The following is an 18,127-nucleotide window of genomic DNA, read 5'->3' as shown; positions in this document are numbered from 1 at the left end:
TATACCTACGAGTTTTGTTTCGTCTTTTGATAAATCAAGGTGAACAGGAACCAATTGATAAACCAGACTTATATTCCCGAAAAATAACCTAGTATTATCAATCACCTCACAATAATCCAAATCGACGCAGCGAAAAAAAATATTGTGGAATCACAAACGATGGGACGAAGTGTTTGTGATTTCTTTTATATCTTGCATATCAGAGATATCAATCTCAAGCCAATTATTACAATTGTACTCGTACGATAGAAACATCAAGATCAGATCACACAACTACGAGAAAGTAGTATCGGTCTGGCTTCACAATCCCAATGAAGTCTTTAAGTCGTTAACCTGGTTTAGAAGAAGAAACCAAAGGTTAAAGGAGAATCGACTCTAGCTTAGCACAATTAGTATCATACAGAAGGTGTGGGGATTAGGTTTCCCAGTTGCTAGAGTTCTCCCTTATATAGTCTTTCAAATCAGGGTTTGCAATCAATGTTAGCTTGGTAACAAAGCATGCAATATTCACCATTACATGAAAACCTGATATAGATTCAAGCTAATATCTTTCAACCATTAAATCGGAAACTAGCTTGTTATACACAAATGAAATGCAAGTTTCTAGGCTTGTGTAACCGTACCCAAACTTGTATATTTGTTGGTTCAACAATAGTCAACCAAATGGTTAGCCATATGATCACTTTCATATGAACCATATTCTTCTTCACCATAACTAGTTCAAGTGACTCAAATGAACTAGTTAGAGAGTTGTTCAATTGCAAGGAAATCTTATGTAACTACACAAGACACAATCGAAGAAAAAACGATTTGATTCACTCGAATCATTCATGAACTATATAGCAACGGTTTGCATTTGCATTCCTTAGTTTATATAAGAATAAGTTCACAAACATCGGTTTTAGATATAACCTACTCAAGTTCGCGGACTAGGTTCGCGGACTTAAGTTCCCGGACGGATTTCACGAACTCCAGCAGAAATTCTCGGGACAAGAACTTCCGCCAGTTCGCGGACTGAGTTCGCGGACTTGGCTCACGCCACCATGCCGGTTCTCTTTATCAACAAAGTTCAAAAACTTCGGTTCAAGGAATAAGGACTTATACATATATGTGTTTCCACAACAATGCTTATATCCTCCAATGGTTATATAATCTAAACTCTTATTTCAATCATTGAAACATTCTTAGAGGACGTTGATATTCTATAGTTGTTATTCACAAACTATTTTTCGTCAAAGTAAGCAATTTTCAAAGTGATTGAAACTTGTCATGACTTTCGTCACTAGGTAAAGATGAACTTGGTTAAAGCGAAAGCTTACCAACACATATTTCGAGAAATAGATAGGCGAGATAAACTCGGCTTGAAATAGCAAATGTGTATAATTTAAGTCTATATAGCAAAACGACTTTTGTCTCAAGATAGGAGATAAATAGACTTTTGAGTGATATATAAGTTCAAGTCTCCACATACCTTTTAGTCGATGAAGATCCACCGGTTCCTTGAGTAGTCCTTCATCTTGTATGATGATTGCCATGGAGTTCTTGATCTCAACTATACTTTCTATCCTAGTCAGAGACCTTATCTATAGTAGACTAGAAATCAAGACTTATAGTTTTGATCACTAACATTTACAAACATGCTTGAGATAGCAACGCATGCGAGTTCGACCGAGCAATGCTCTAAAAATCACCCCTTTGTCAATTTTAGTGACAAAACTATCAATACATATGGAATACAAAAAATAAATAAATTAACTTTTGTAGCTCCTATTCCATACGCCTAATCTTTAACATTACTTGAAATCTTCGTCACTTCCAAGTACTCCAATGATCCCAAAGGTTGTAAGTTCAGCATCATCGTTGTTGAAAATCCATAGCTATAACAACGAGAAAGCAAGAGTTCTCAATCATTGTTATACAGTGTCATAGTATCATTACACAACGTCAAAGTTCAATTGTATCAAAACTTCAACAACAATACTATGGTGATATGTATCACTCCCCCTTAGTCAATACTCCATCTCACATGGAAACCACTCCCCCTTACATAATGATCCGAAAACCATATGTATTTGTAGTGTGAACTACATATTATTTCTCCCCCTTTTTGTCAATAAAATTGGCAAAGGTACAAGAACGGGATCCTAATGAAATTTCCGAAAGAGACATTTCTTGACCAAAAGAAAGCAAAAATATATCATCTTATTTAGATGCAATCATAAAGATGAAGCTAAATGCATTCATCAAGGAGTTTGTAAAGATACAAGATAACCCCTATAATATTCCACAGCCGCACTCCCCACAAGATTTAGCAATTAAGCACAAGTTCAATTAAGAACTCTCCCCCATAAAATGTCATTCCCGAAAGAACAACAAGAGCGACCTTAATTTCGAAAGAAAAGAAGGATTTATTTGGACATAACAAATCACATACAGGTATGAATTTGAATCCAAAAATATTCAATTAAACTAACCACAAGAGAACCCATGATTAATTTAATCGAGAAATGCTCAACATAAGTGAACTTATGGAGACTTAAAAACATACAATTAGATTAATCACAAGAGAACCCATAATTAATCTAATTGAAATACAGAACCAAACTAATCACAAAAGTAATCAATTTAATTGGTCATGCTCAACATAAGAAAACTTACGGAGCAACAACTAAATAACCAAACAAGATGATTAATTTAGTTGAATATGCTCGACATAAGGTACCTCACGGAACAAAAACGTAGCTAATCATAAAAATAATCAACTTGGTCGTTCAATGCTCAACATAAGACACTTTACAGAGCCTCACCGTAATACATAAAATATGGATCAGGGAAGATCAATATTGCGGAATACACAAGGATTCATTCTATTTTCCATCACTATTCGCATAACGATATTCAATAGACATAATCCTTGCAAACAAAAGATTTTAACCTATCTTCCATCAATAATTGACATAATAGTCTTAACTTTTGTATTTGTCAAAAGTTTATTCATTCTTTTATCAATACATGCATATAGACATACAAAAGACTTTACTTTTGACAAGGTATGGGACAATCATAGTTCACGGACGTAAACACACATATCCCATAACAAATTTGCAATATATAAAACCATAAAGATTAATACTGCAAAAATCATCCTCCAAACAAATTTAGAGTTTAAACCAATAAATCTAAAAACATGAAGATGAAAACATTGGACATAGCTATGTGTAATCACAATAATGGCTATTCCAAACTCTAGTTATTCTTCTAACAAAAACAAGAAAATAGAAGATTTACTAGGCAAACATAAACTCCTATAGAGAACTTGATCTGAAAAACACTAGATCCGGTCAGCAACCAGAGATTAAACATGGACGAGCTCATCAGTTGCTTTCTTCAGTTCGTTTTTCAAAAACTCAAGATTCCTTGTTGCGATTCCGAGTTATTCATGTACGACTTCAAAATCTTGAAAAAGATTTCCTACCAGTTGTGATGATATCTGAACTGGTAGATTGTTTTCATGATCAATGGCATGAAGGCATGTTATGAAAACAGTATTCTCATGAAACTCGATAGTCTTCCCTTTTTTGACTTCATCATCTTCGTTTCCACCATTCATTGTGCACACAAAAACCTTTGACATTTCAGAACAGTGTAATACGGGATGACACCCAAGTATATAAATAAGTTCCATGGAAAACCCTAGGAGAACTTGAACACGTTCGTGTGGGCCAGAAGTTCGTGCACTGGTGGTCACGGCCTTAAGATGTGACAAAAAGGAAGGAGAATGAAGTTCGAGCGTCAAGACTAATAGTTGAGAACCAACTATTTGGAGGAAGTACACGCAAACAAGAAATTTTCTCAGGAACAAAGGATCATGATTATCTACAAGAGAAAAACTGGAGCGAAGCTCAACAAATTTTAAAGATCAACAACAAGAAAGGAAGAGAATACATACAACCTTGACAACACTTCTCAAGACACACTTATTGAGAACAATGATCATCCTTCTTTAATTAAAAGAGGGATGTTGTAGTGAGCAGTCATGGTGTCTTAAGATGAGCATTTTTCTCATCAATTTTGACTTCTTCTTTTTCTCCTTCAGAAGGATTTAGAGACAAATCACATGACATAGTTGAAGGAGTTTTATTAAGAGATGAACTAGGAGTACCTGAGTCAATCGCTTTTCATGTTTTTTTGATGCCCCGTTTGAGTCTCTTTATGCTTATCTTAAGTTCTGAGACTCGATTATTGATATGTAAGATGGAGCTGAACTCTTGGATTTGCGGCCTTCTTCAGGGAGTGACAAGAAACTTGACCTTTCTTTCTTTCTCCTATGTCTTTTCCTCTTTTCAGAGTTATTTAAGAAGTCAGTTACTCTTCGACCGTTCTTATTTTTACCATTTTTTGTTTCAAAGGCACGATTAAGAAAAACTTATCATAGTAGTTTTCTTGATTGTCGAAAGTGCCCTTTACCCCAACAATGTGAGAGACAGATTTGATGACTCTTTAGACATCCATGCAAGCATGTTGTGAAGTTTTTCATTCCTTAACCGAAAACGACATCTTCGCTCAGAATGTCCTTTATTTCCACAGTAATAGCAGTTAAAGGAATTATTCTTAACCGTTCTCGTGTGAGTAGATTTGGAAGAAGTAGAATCCTTGTTTTTAGCCATATTACAAGCTGCGAAAAAATTTTCACATGAAGAATTATCAACAGCTTTAACAAAATTGATCTTACTAGTTTTTGGAGCGTCTATTCCTTTATAGCCCAGACCACGTGTATCACGATGTTCTTTACATGCTCCAATCATAGAAGACAATTTTGTAGAGCTAGAATTGAATCTTCTCAGACTCTCTTCCAGTGATTTCACTTTATCAAGAGCAGCTGCAAGGTCAGTCTCCAAGGATTTTTCTTTGGCAAGAATACTGAGTTATTTCTCATCAAAACATTTTTGTTGAGAGTCATATCTTGCTTCAGCTTCTGCAAGTCTTTCTTTCAACACAAAGAGATTTCGGAGAAATTATCACATTCAGACCTTTTTGTGCGTACATCTTCCTCACGATCTTTAACGATAGATTTTAGGAGATTATATCCTCCATCATATCCTTTAAAGAGTTTTCTCAATTTTCTGTTTTCTTGACAAAGAGGAGTCATATACTTACTCAAGCAAGTTGTTGACTTCTTTTCTTTCAAAGCATGGTCAAACATCTTGATATATTGAAAGAATTCCTCATCGATACTTTGTCCTTCTTCTGAATTACTGTCATCTGACAGTTCATCCAACTTCTCATCAAGAGATTTTTCCCAGTCGAATGCAGATTCAGTCAAGGAACAGGAGATAGAGTTTTTCTCAGAAGTTTCAGGACTTTGAAGCTCACCCGAGAGTCTCTGAACTAATGTTGTGTTATCAGAGATAGTACTCTTGTCCATAGAGTCATATTGCCACAAACACAACTTTTGAGGTCTTAAACGTGTTCGCCGGCTCTGATACCATTTGAAAAAGTGGAGGTACAACAACCTCACCCAATATTTCGCTTAGCAATCTGTATGGACAAACTCCAATATACTTTCTAGAGAATCAACTAGACAATCAAACTAAATCTAGATAAAAAGTATATCAAAGAGTTTATATCTCAATCTCTCGATTTGATATATACTCAAGCAAATAGAAATCTACGAGTTTTTATCAAATACTAGAGAGATAACTTGGATGGTACCAAATACCAATATACAAGTGTCAATCAATTTAAATCAACAACCACAAGGTCGGATATTCTAATTGATTGAACAACGCACAACCTGTGATATTTCAATTATATAACAAAATATAATACGGAAAGGAAATAACACAGACACCAGAATTTTGTTAACGAGGAAACCGCAAATGCAGAAATATCCCGGGACTAGTCCAGATTGAACACACACTGTATTAAGCCGCTACAGACACTAGCCTACTCCAAATTAACTTCGGTCTGGACTATATTTGAACCCAAATCAATCTCACACTGATCCAAGGTACAGTTATGCTCCTACGTCTTTGATCCAAGCAGGGTACTACGTACTTGATTCCCTTAGCTGATCTCACCCACAACTAAGAGTTGCTACGACCCAAAATCGAAAACTTTAATAAACAAATCTGTATCACACAGAAAGTCTACGGTAATAGATAAATCCGTCTCCCACGAATATACCTACGAGTTTTGTTCCGTATTTTGATAAATCAAGGTGAACAAGAACCAATTGATAAACCGGACTTATATTCCCGAAGAACAACCTAGTATTATCAATCACCTCACAATAATCCTAATCGACGCAGCGAAAAAAGATATTGTGGAATCAAAAACGATGAGACGAAGTGTTTGTGATTTCTTTTATATCCTGCCTATCGGAGATATCAATCTCAAGCCAATTATTACAATTGTACTCGTACGATAGAAACAACAAGATCAGATCACACAACTACGAGAAAGTAATATTGGTCTGGCTTCACAATCCCAATGAAGTCTTTAAGTCGTTAACCTGGTTTAGAAGAAGAAACCAAAGGTTAAAGGAGAATCGACTCTAGCTTAGCACAACTAGTATCACACAGAAGGTGTGGGGATTAGGTTTCCCAGTTGCTAGAGTTCTCCCTTATGTAGTCTTTCAAATCAGGGTTTGCAATCAATGTTAGCTTGGTAACAAAGCATTCAATATTCACCGTTAGATGAAAACCTGGTTTAGATTCAAGCTAATATCTTTCAACTCTTAGATCGAAAACTAGCTTGTTACACACAAATGAAATGCACGTTTCTAGGCTTGTGTAATCGTACCCAAACTTGTACATTTGTTGGTTCAACAATAGTCAACCAAATGGTTATCCATATGATCACTTTCATATCAACCATATTCTTCTTCACCATAACTAGTTCAAGTGACTCAAATGAACTAGTTATAGAGTTGTTCAATGATCGTAGTCGTATGCGTCAAAAATAATATTACTTTCTCACAACTTAAAATATATAATATAGCAAGGGTAAGAAAGGATCGTTCCCACAGAGAGGATATATGTTGTCAAGTTGTTTCGGTTTCCTATATAAACAAGTTATTTTATGTAAAGGAAAATAAACTAAAAGCAAATAATGAAATAAACAAGCAAATCAATAAGATGAAGATATTGGTCAAGGATTAGTTTTCATTCACAAACATGAATTTGTAACAATAACTAGAATTGATATTTAATCTCAATTTTTATCAAAAGTCCTAGGATACCTTGATCGCAAGAATATCCCGCTAATTTCCTCTTGTCATCAACAAACACATTAAAAGATGCGAAAGTGAATTCTTCCTAGAAAGCAACCTAAAGTGTAAAAACACAATTAAGTTTAACTCCCTAAGAGCACTAAGTTCTATGAAATAAGACTAATCAATGCAAACGAACGTGTAAAAGCACTAATCCTTTTTAACAAAGGTTATGATCCACATGTGACTACTAGGATGTATCACTACAAGCAATAATCACGATTATGCTACGTGTATTCAAGGTGTATCACGTTTACGTATAATAAATCCTAAACTAGCAATAGATATGATTATGAGTTCTACCAATTTGCAACTTGACGAAACTAACAATCAATCATACATGCGATATTTCTAGCGAATCATAATCGATAATTGTGAGACAAAACTAATTTATTAAATGAAAACCCATATTTGGAAATCCAACTTATTCCTTAACCAATAATAAAATTTAGGTACTCATGGCATAAGAGTTCATAACAAGGAGAAAAAGAAAAGATTTCATCTTTCTAAACCCTAGAACCAAAGTAGAAGTAGAAGATATCTTTTTTTTTTAGAGACAATAGCTGTGAGACCCTTTTATACTTCTTGTATTTCTGTTAATTGCTTCGACCGGTCACAGCTCAACCACATTCTCGTGTTAACTCGGCCCACAACTCCAGTCCAGCCCATTAGGTTCATTACTTGCCATGCTTGTCAGCTTTGTGGAACTGACAGTGCAAATTCCAGCTGCAACTCAGGCATCACACTGCTCCTTTTCTGCATCGCCCCTGACATACTTATATACTCTGCTCAATTCCACCATTCCGTTGCCATCTGTGTACCGACAGCTCCAGGCCACATCTGATATGCCTTTCTCGTCCAGTCAACATGGCAACAACATCACCATTTTCACTCATACCGCCACTGCAACATAACCAGCTGGTGCTTCTGTTACAATTCTGAAACCAGTTCTGTGTACTTTATCAACTCCATTCTCTCTTGTTTCCTTCCCTGTCTCAACAACTAGCACACATCTCAAGCTTCAACCATTCCATGTACTCAGCTGCAATTAATCATTCACAGCTCCATAACCTCCACCTGCATCATATCAGTTCAGTTCCTGCAGCTCATTGCGCAGCATAGTCGAGCCAATCTTCTACAGCCATCTCCTGTAGCTCCTTCATGTACTTCTGCAACAGTTCAACACCTAACCACCTGCAATATCTCAGCCTGCGTTGAACTCGATGACAACCAGCTCAATTGATCTCTGCCATCATCTCCTTGCACTTCCAGCTCAAGCCATCCCTTCAAACAATTCCAGTCCCATTACCTTGTACCACCACTTGCAGTTAACACAACCATCTTCCCATCTAAATTTTCTCAATTCCTGCAACACAATACTTCTTAGCAACTCAGACCCAACAGCTTCTCAATTTAATCTCATTCACTGCCAAAACCCCATCAATCTCGAACCGCTTTGCAGCTTCCATCCAGCACAATCACTACAACTTCAGACTATCCTTCCCATTCAATGTAAAGCATTCGTTCGAGACAAACAACAACTTCAACTCAATTCCTTGCTTTTTTTTTCCATCTACTCCACTGCAGCACCAGCAAATCTCATTCATCTCGATCATCGGCTCAAGCTCAACCAACAACAGCAGATTCTTAATCTCATTATCTGTAGCCCCTTGCACCACCGATTCATACCAACTCATCCTGTTACCGCCAAGCTACAAAGCATCATCCTTGACCCTGAACTCTATATGCACCTGAAGCTGGAATACCAGTCCATCAACAAAATAGCACCAGAACCACTGCCAACAAGACTTCAGTTCAACCTTCTTCCTACATCGACAGAAACCCATTTGTTCTTCTCAATCTGAGCCAAACCCATCTTCTAATTCATCATCAACAGCTCCAAAATCATCTTCACCACCAGCAGACCTTGATTTCTCATCAATTCAATCTTCTCCAACCCCTAAAATCCATTGAACCCATCTCTGCAATTATACTTCCAATCTTGCATCTGAGTCTCACTCATCACAACAACTCAATCAACAGCTCCAACATCAACTCAGTTCAGAACCCTAAATCATAATTCCCATCACAGATTCATTCTCGAGTTCATCTTCAACAAATCAACAGAACCCATCACAAATCGAACCATCAACAGCAAGAACATACAAACCCTAAATCGACCGCCACAATCGAACCCATCTGCTTCTCTGCAACAGTTGTTCAATTTCATCTCTCGATGTTCTCGATCCGTTCCATCTCTCCCTCCAATTTCTCGATCCAGCAGTAGCAGTAGTGCAGTCATCTCCTCTGAGTTCGAACAAATGATAGAGAGAATTCAATTTCTCTCAATTTTGGGGTTTGGCCGACTGTAATAACACGTGATGGTTATTGACACTCTTAGTTCTTGGATAAGGGCCACCTGAAATTGTATGGCCGGTCAGTTCCAGATAACCGACAACCTAATTAATCTCCTTCTTGCACAAAATGGGTGATTTCTCCTTCTTTTGCTCATAATGACTCCATTGCACCTAATAACTCAAAAGCAAACATAAGATACATAATTCACCCGAAAAATAGCAAAGAAAGCATAAACAATAGATAAATATCAAGGTGTTTTAAACACCTGTCATTCAATTGCAAGGAAATCTTATGTAACTACACAAGACACAATCGAAGCAAAAACGATTTGATTCACTCGAATCGGTTCATGAACTATATAGCCACGGTTTGTATTTGCATTCCTTAGTTTATATAAGAATAAGTTCACAAACATCGTTTTTAGATATAACCTACTCAAGTTCGCGGACTGGGTTCGCGGACTTAAGTTCCCGGACGGAGTTCACAAACTCCAGCAGAAATTCTCGGGACAAGAACTTCCGCCAGTTCGCGGACTTGGCTCACGCCACCATGCCAGTTCGCGGACTTGGCTCACGCCACCATGCCAGTTCTCTTGATCAACAAAGTTCGCAAACTTCGGTTCAAGGAATAAGGACTTATACATATATGTGTTTCCACAACAATGCTTACATCTTCCAATGGTTATATAATATAAACTATCATTTCAATCATTGGAACATTCTTAGAGGACGTTGATATTCTATAATTGTTATTCACAAACTATTTTTCGTCAAAGTAAGCAATTTCCAAAGTGATCGAAACTTGTCATGACTTTCGTCACTAGGTAAAGATGAACTTGGTTAAAGCAAAATCTTACCAACACATATTTCGAGAAATAGATAGGTGAGATAAACTCGGCTCGAAATAGCAAATGTGTATAATCTAAGTCTATATAGAAAAAAGACTTTTGTCTCAAGATAGGAGATAAATAGACTTTTGAGTGATAGATAAGTTCAAGTCTCCACATACCTTTTAGTCGATGAAGATCCACCGGTTCCTTGAGTAGTCCTTCGTCTTGTATGATGATTGCCATGGAGTTCTTGAGCTCAACTACACTTTTTATCCTAGTCCGAGACCTTAGCTATAGTGGACTAGAAATCAAGACTTATAGTTTTGATCACTAACATTGACAAACATGCTTGAGATAGCAACGCATGCGAGTTCGACCAAGCAATGCTCTAACAAAGATCCCATCCCCAATGCTCACGGACCTTAATCAAGCTGAGGAAGAAGAAGAAGAAACCCAAGCAGAAGAGGAAGACAGAGAGCAAGAGATACTTGTGACTCAAAGGGACAAATATTTGTTCGTCAAACAAGATCAAAAGTTGAAAGGAAAAGCAAAAGCTTTAGAGGAACTTAAAATTTGTATTGTAAAACAATCTAAGGGCTCGACTGCAATCAAAATTGATGGAAATAACAATGTCATGAATAAGCAGCCGGTGGTCTCCACTCTACCAGTATCGACTAATGATCATACAACCCAACTCCTACTGCCTCACGAAATGTTTCTAGACCCATCCATCCCCCAAAAATCCACACCCCCACCACCAGCCAGTATGATACATCGAGTCACGAAGGAAGGAGTACCAATGAAGCGGAAAAGCTTAGTCATCGCCAACATGATTAGTAAATGGGAGAAAGAAGCCAAAGGCCATACCACCATAAGGGATCAAGGGGAGTTAATAGAAAACAACCAGGTTTGCAATGTCCTTCCCAACCTGTTTGATTTACAATTCAATCTCGTGTTAAGTGGTGTTTTTATTAAGTTTTGCTTATGTATGTTTTTCATTCCTACATTTGAAACTGTTTTACAAATTACCATTCAGTCAAAAGCGCTTGTTCATAGAGTCATCCATGTTAGAGAATTATTTAAAAAGCTAGACATCCTCAATATTTCGAACCATATACCTGCTCCTTCTCATCATCCCACTTTCTACGAATTGATTCTTAGTAATAATCTTACAGTGGACGAAACCCGTAGTACCTGCTACAAGTTTTTATTTCTCAATACCATAATTATGTATCTAAATATCCTAGACTGGAATTGCCAGGGGTTAGGAAAACCAGCAACCCAAACTCATCTCAAAAAACTGGTAACAGAACACTCGCTTGACATCTTATTCCTTCAAGAACCAAGAACCAAGAGAATTTCATCAAAACCCTCATCTTTTCTCTAAAATACCAACAAATGGAAATTGTTAACCCAACTGGGGTTATTGGAACTGCAGGGGGTCTGGTCCCAACTTGGTCCAAAAAATCCAACATCACAATAGTTAATAGAACAGATAACCAAATAGACGTAATAGTCCATAACAATGTTAGTGACCAGATTTGGATGCAGTCAGGAACCTATTGAAAATGCGGGGGTCTAACAACCACACCCAATATTTCGATTAGCAATCTGTATGGACTAACTCCAATATACTTTCTAGCGAATCAACTAGACAGTCAGACTCAATCTAGGTAAAAGTATATCGAGGAGTTAATATCTCTCTCTTGATTTGATTTTACTCAAGCAAATAGAAATTTGCGAGTCTTTATTAAATACAAGGATAATAAACTTGGATGGTACCAAAGACCAATATCCAAGGATCAATCAATTTCCAATCAACAACCAAAGGTTGGATTTCACAATTGATCGATACAAACGCACAACCTGTGATATTTCAATTATATAACAAAATATAATGCGGAATAGAAATAACACAGACACCAGAAATTTTGTTAACGAGGAAACCGCAAATGCAGAAAAAACCTGGACCTAGTCCAGATTGAACACCACACTGTGTTAAGCCGCTACAGACACTAGCCTATTATAAACTAACTTCGGTCTGGACTGTAGTTGAACCCTAATCAATCTCACACTGATTCAAGGTACAATTGCGCTCCTTACGTCTCTGATCCCAGCAGGATACTACGCACTTGATTCCCTTAGATGATCTCACCTACAACCAAGAGTTGCTACGACCCAAAGTCGAAGACTTTAGTAAACAAACCTGTATCACACAAAAGAGTCTACAAGGATAGATAAATTTGTCTCCCACAGATAAACCTAAAAGTTTTGTTCCGTATTTTGATAAAAATCAAGGTGAACAAGAACTAAATGATAAACCGGACTTATATTCCTGAAGAACATCCTAGTAGTATCAATCACCTCACAATAATCTAAATCGTATGGTAGCGAAACTAGATATTGCAGAATCACAAACGATGAGACGAAGATGTTTGTGAATTCTTTTTATCTTGCCTTATCGGAGATATAATGTCAAGTCAGTTATTCAATTGAACTCGTACGATAGAAATTGGCAAGATCAGATCGCTCAACTACAAGAGAAGTAGTTTCGTCTGGCTTCACAATCCCAATGAAGTCTTTAAGTCGTTAATCGACAGGGTCTCGAGAACAAACTTGTGATTATAGGAGAATCGACTCTACCAAACCAACTAGTATCACACATGAGGTGTGGGGATTGGTTTTGCACAGTTGTTATACGTCTCCTTATATAATTTTCAAATCAGGGTTTGCAATCTAGGTTACCTTGGTAACAAAGCATTCAATAATCACCGTTAGATGAAAAACCTGATTTATCCAAGCTAATATCTTTCAACCGTTAGATCGAAACTTAACTTGTCACACACAAATGAAATGTATTCATTTAGGTTTGAGTAACCGTACCTAAACGTCTATATTGGTTGGTTCAAAAATGGTTGACCAATGGTTAGCCATATGAGTTGTTTAATTGCTTAGGTATTTATATATAGACACAACTGAAACAAAATCGGTTTGATTCATTTGAATCAATTCATGAAAAATATACCCATGGTTTGCAAAGATTGCATTCCTTATAATTTATTGTTTTAATTCCATGAACTACCGATTTGAGAAATAACTAGCTTGGGTACGCGTACGGGTATGCGTACCTTAGCTACCGGATTTTGAGTTGGTTTTAATTTCCAAACTCATCAGACTTTTTCGGGTTAAAAAGTTCCTCCAGCACGCGTACGGGTACGCGTATCTAAGGTGACTGGTTTTTGAGTTCGTAAACTTCAAACTCAGCAGAATTTCACGGACGTGAATTTCCGCCAGTACGCATACCTAACCTGTCTCCTTCACCAATACTGCATGCACACATATGCACGTACTTGGTTTCTGGCTCATGGATTTATACACTAATGTACGAACACACTATATGCTTACATCCACAGGTGGTTACATATTCTCAACTCTACATTTCAATCATTGAAACATTCTTCTATAATGTTATAACAGTCGTTAGACATAAAGAATCGACTATCGTCATCAAAGCCTATTTTCAAGATTGAAACGTCATCATGACTTTCGTCACGGGTAAAGATGAAGATGGTTAAAGCAAAAGCTTACCAACACGTATTTCAAGAAAAAGATAGGCGAGTAAACTCGGCTCGAAATAGCAAATGTGTATGTATGAAAACTATCATACTTATACGACTTTTGTCTCAAGAGTCGGAGATAGAGTAGATAGACTTTTGAGTGACAAGATGAGTTCAAGTCTCCACATACCTTTTGGTCGGATGAAGTTCCACTGGTTCCTTGAGTAGTTCTTCGTATTTGCAAGATAATCGCCATGGAGTCTGGAGCTCAACTAGGTGAATTAGTAAAGTGAAGAAGTATTCATCACTTATTAATGGATTTATCCTTTGAAAGATGTCAGCGCATAATATCGGCTTTTACAATTTTAGCCTTAAATGAAAATCCACCATCAACATTAAGTCCCCTACCTAGCACATAATGGTTACACTATTGTGGGGTAGGCATGAGATGGTGACAGTTAAAGATAAAATTTATGAGACAAAGTTAGACCAGGAGAGACGGGTCGTCCTGTCCTTGGAGCATGTCACGTTCAAGAGGCGTCCAGGCGAGCGTTCCCCTAGCATGATGTCGGTCTTGACTGCTTTGATCGACCTTGCTATGCCTGCTTCGGTCGAGGTCCTGGTCCGTGCTTGCTCCATTCGAATGTCGGTCTTGCCGGATCGACCTTGCTATGCCTGCTTCGTTCGTGGGGCTACTGCGCATGCTTGATCGAACATGGGCTTGATGTGCCTACTTGAAGGACTGCTGCGCCTGCTTCGTTCGTGAGAGTACGGCGGGTGTGACGACGACCTTGGTGGGACATGTAACCCTGAACGGATGTGGACCCGACCATGTATATGCTTCTACCAAGCGTCACCTTGTTGCACCTGTTTGATAGGCATGTGGGCCCGCCTACTTCGCTCAACCGTGGGACTCATCATGCGCCTGCTTGATCAAACGTGGGATTGTTGTGCCTGCTTCGGTTAAACTTGGGTCCACTGTGTGCGCCTATTATACCGGCCTTATGTCTTGACTAACACCAGCCTTGTGATTCGACCAATGCCGGTCTTGTTTGCTGACGTGGTATTCCTTTTAACTTGATCAACACCATCCTTTGTGATTTGAGCAATACCAGCCTTGTGACCTGATCAATACCAGCCCTTGTGATTTGAGCAATGCCAGTCTTTTATGTTGTCGTGGCTTAATACCAGCCTCGTTTGAACCCAATACCAGCCTTGTGACTTGATGAATGCTGGACTTGTAATGACCAATACCGGACTTGTGACTTGATTAATACCGGACTTGTAACTTGACCAGGACTTGTGATTTGATCAACACCGGACTCATTTGCTGACGTGGCCCGATACCTGAATTTGACACCAATACCGGACTGACGTGACTAGTCTTGTCTTCACGTGAACCCATACCAGTCTCGTGACCTTGACTTGGCTACTATGAATTTATACCAGCCTGCTTGCTTTATGTGCTTGATCAATGTGGGACCCGCCGCATGCCTGCTTTGCTTGGGGCCGACTGTGCCTGCTTCGACCAGACACCAAACATGTTGCCTCACCCAACACCAGACTTGCTCCTTGACCAACACCGTCCTTGTCTTGACGAACATCGGCCTTGCTGATTTGACGAACCCCGACCTTGTCCCATACACCAGCTTTGTTACTTATACCAACACCTGCCTTGCTGCTGTGACCAACACCGATCTTGCTGACTAACACCGGTCTTCCTTTTGCTCGAACGTGGGACCCAGGCATGCTTTATTTTCCCAAACGTGAACCTTGTATGTTCGAACGTGGAATGGGTCCCACTGAGAGCGTTGAAGCAGCTTCTGGTGGAGGGAGCGTTGAAGAAGCTCTTGACTGACGGCAGAGGAATTTCATGCTGAGCCTCAGTCCCCAAGCGTGGTCTGCGTGGCTCTATCTTGTATGCCCGACGGGTCTTTTGTACGTAATGGTCGTTGATATGGTGAAGCTCTGGATGATACCAATCGACGAGCAACAACAATTCTTGGCAGCAGCTGTGATCAGAAAAGACTGGCAGGGAGAGGCGTGATAACTACGGGCACGAACTTGGCAGTCTTCATATAGTGGTAGAGCTCGTCTAGAACCGATGAATTACTTGACGTTTTTTCATGAAATATAGAAGAGGGAGACAGTCCCCTGCCCACGAGTATCCAGAGCTTTCGACTTGATAGGTGTTGTCACGCTAGATTCATGAGTCTGTCTTTGAGATGGGCAGTGCCAAGCAGTCCCAGTCATACTCCTTTGGTAACGCAACTACTTCTTCTACGGGAGAGCATCTCTCATTGATGTAGTTACCATCGATCCAGATATGGAATATCTTGGACGTTGTTTCACCATTACGACAGTCGTGCATATGGTACTGGAGTTGGAGTTGACGATTTTAGACGCGCAGGATGTTGTATCTCGGTGGCTTTTCTCTTGCTGCTTCGAAGATGCTTACGGAAGGCTGAAGGTTGTATTGCCTGTTGGTGGGATGTATGCTTCCACGAACATCATGAGGCTCTTCATTACTGGCAGGCCTGGTTCTTTCTAGAAGGGCGGATGCTGTAGTAGATGCGCGTTCAACAGCTTCACTAAGTCCAGAGGATGACCAAAAGTGCAGATTCTTCGACAAAGCACGATAGACAGGTTCCGTCATATTGATGCACAATTACACCACTTGTTGTCCAGTCACATTTGGATCGTGGCCCTCAAGTGTCCTGAATTCAGGACGCTCCAGTAATTCCGAAGATGTCCCTGGCTCGCTCTTTGCCTGGGCTGACATGATAGGTGAACCCTTGTGATGATTTGGAGATGACAATATGCGTTGAATCTTCTGAAACGCTTCCTGTTGTAGTGCGGTTCAGATGAAACTTTCTCGTCTCTTCAACAAGGGAGTGAATGAAGCAACGATCTGGGCTAAGCCAGGTATAAAACGTCGAATTCACCTTTCCCATGAAGCTGTGGATCCCATTAACGTTTCGCGGCAGCGACATTGTGAGGATAGCTTGAGTCTTGTTTGACTACTATATCGTCCACATAGTCTTCAACTTGTTGCACCATGCTCATACATCCTTATCTGGTTGTAGCCGCTACATCCATCCATGGAGGAGAACATGTCGTGTTCGCTGGTAGCATCTACCAACATGTCGATGTTGGGTAGAGGAAATCGTCATTGAGGCAGAATTCGTTCAAGTCTCTGGAATCCATGCAACACCTGATCTCGCGCCTGAATTGCCTCGGAGATTGTTTGACCGGCTTGGATCGGAGATTGTATGAATGCTTACACAAGGTCGAGCTGATGGAGATAGGCCTAGGAGATTCCTCATCGTCGAGCTCATCAGTTGTGGAGCTGGTACCATCATGCAGCTGTCGTGGAGCGTCTAGCACTTTTTCTTGTGGCTGATCGTTGTTGTAGCATTTCGTTGGGTGGAGAGAAGAATTAAGATGCCTCATCAGCAAGGATGCATAGTGGGGCATAGCCTTCGATGATGCAGGTCGGTCCTCCTCATGGATTGACGCTCACATGGGGAGTGGTATGCAATGGACTTTGCCTGATCCTTCCCGCGGAGCTTCTCTCGGTTTGAAAAGTTCCACTCCGCATATTCGTGCGTAAGGAAACAATGATGCAGGATTACGAATGACTTCTTTATTTAGCATAATCTTCAGGCATTGGTGATACGTTGAAGGGACGATCTCGTATGTGCTGGTCTGGTTTCATTCAAAGTCTGTCATCGTGGTAGGATGCCATACGATCTTTCCTGAGAGAACCTTGGTCCTGAGAGTCTTGAGAGTAATCACATTCGAAGACGCTCCCGTGTCGATGAGGGCCCTCTTGATCTCTGAATCCTTGATGCGTGCAGTAACGTGTAGGGCCCGGTTATGACCTTCTTCTGGTTGATTGCAGCAAAACGTCTCTGCCCATTGATTCTTCGAGAGGTGTAAAAGTTCGCATAAACTTTCCACTAGAGAAACCGCTTCCTGATCCGCCGGCCTCTGGCTCATAGTGAGACTATTGACTTGAGGAGGATCGTTGTGAGGATCAGTCCCCAGTATAGGAATCTCCATGACATGACCGTTCATATATTATGTCACTTCTTTGATCAGGTCCAT

Source organism: Papaver somniferum, chromosome 7 (assembly GCF_003573695.1).
Source record: "Papaver somniferum cultivar HN1 chromosome 7, ASM357369v1, whole genome shotgun sequence".
NCBI classification, from domain to species: Eukaryota; Viridiplantae; Streptophyta; class Magnoliopsida; order Ranunculales; family Papaveraceae; genus Papaver; species Papaver somniferum.
The sequence above is the reverse complement of the archived record's forward strand: the minus strand, read 5'-3'. Positions refer to the sequence as shown.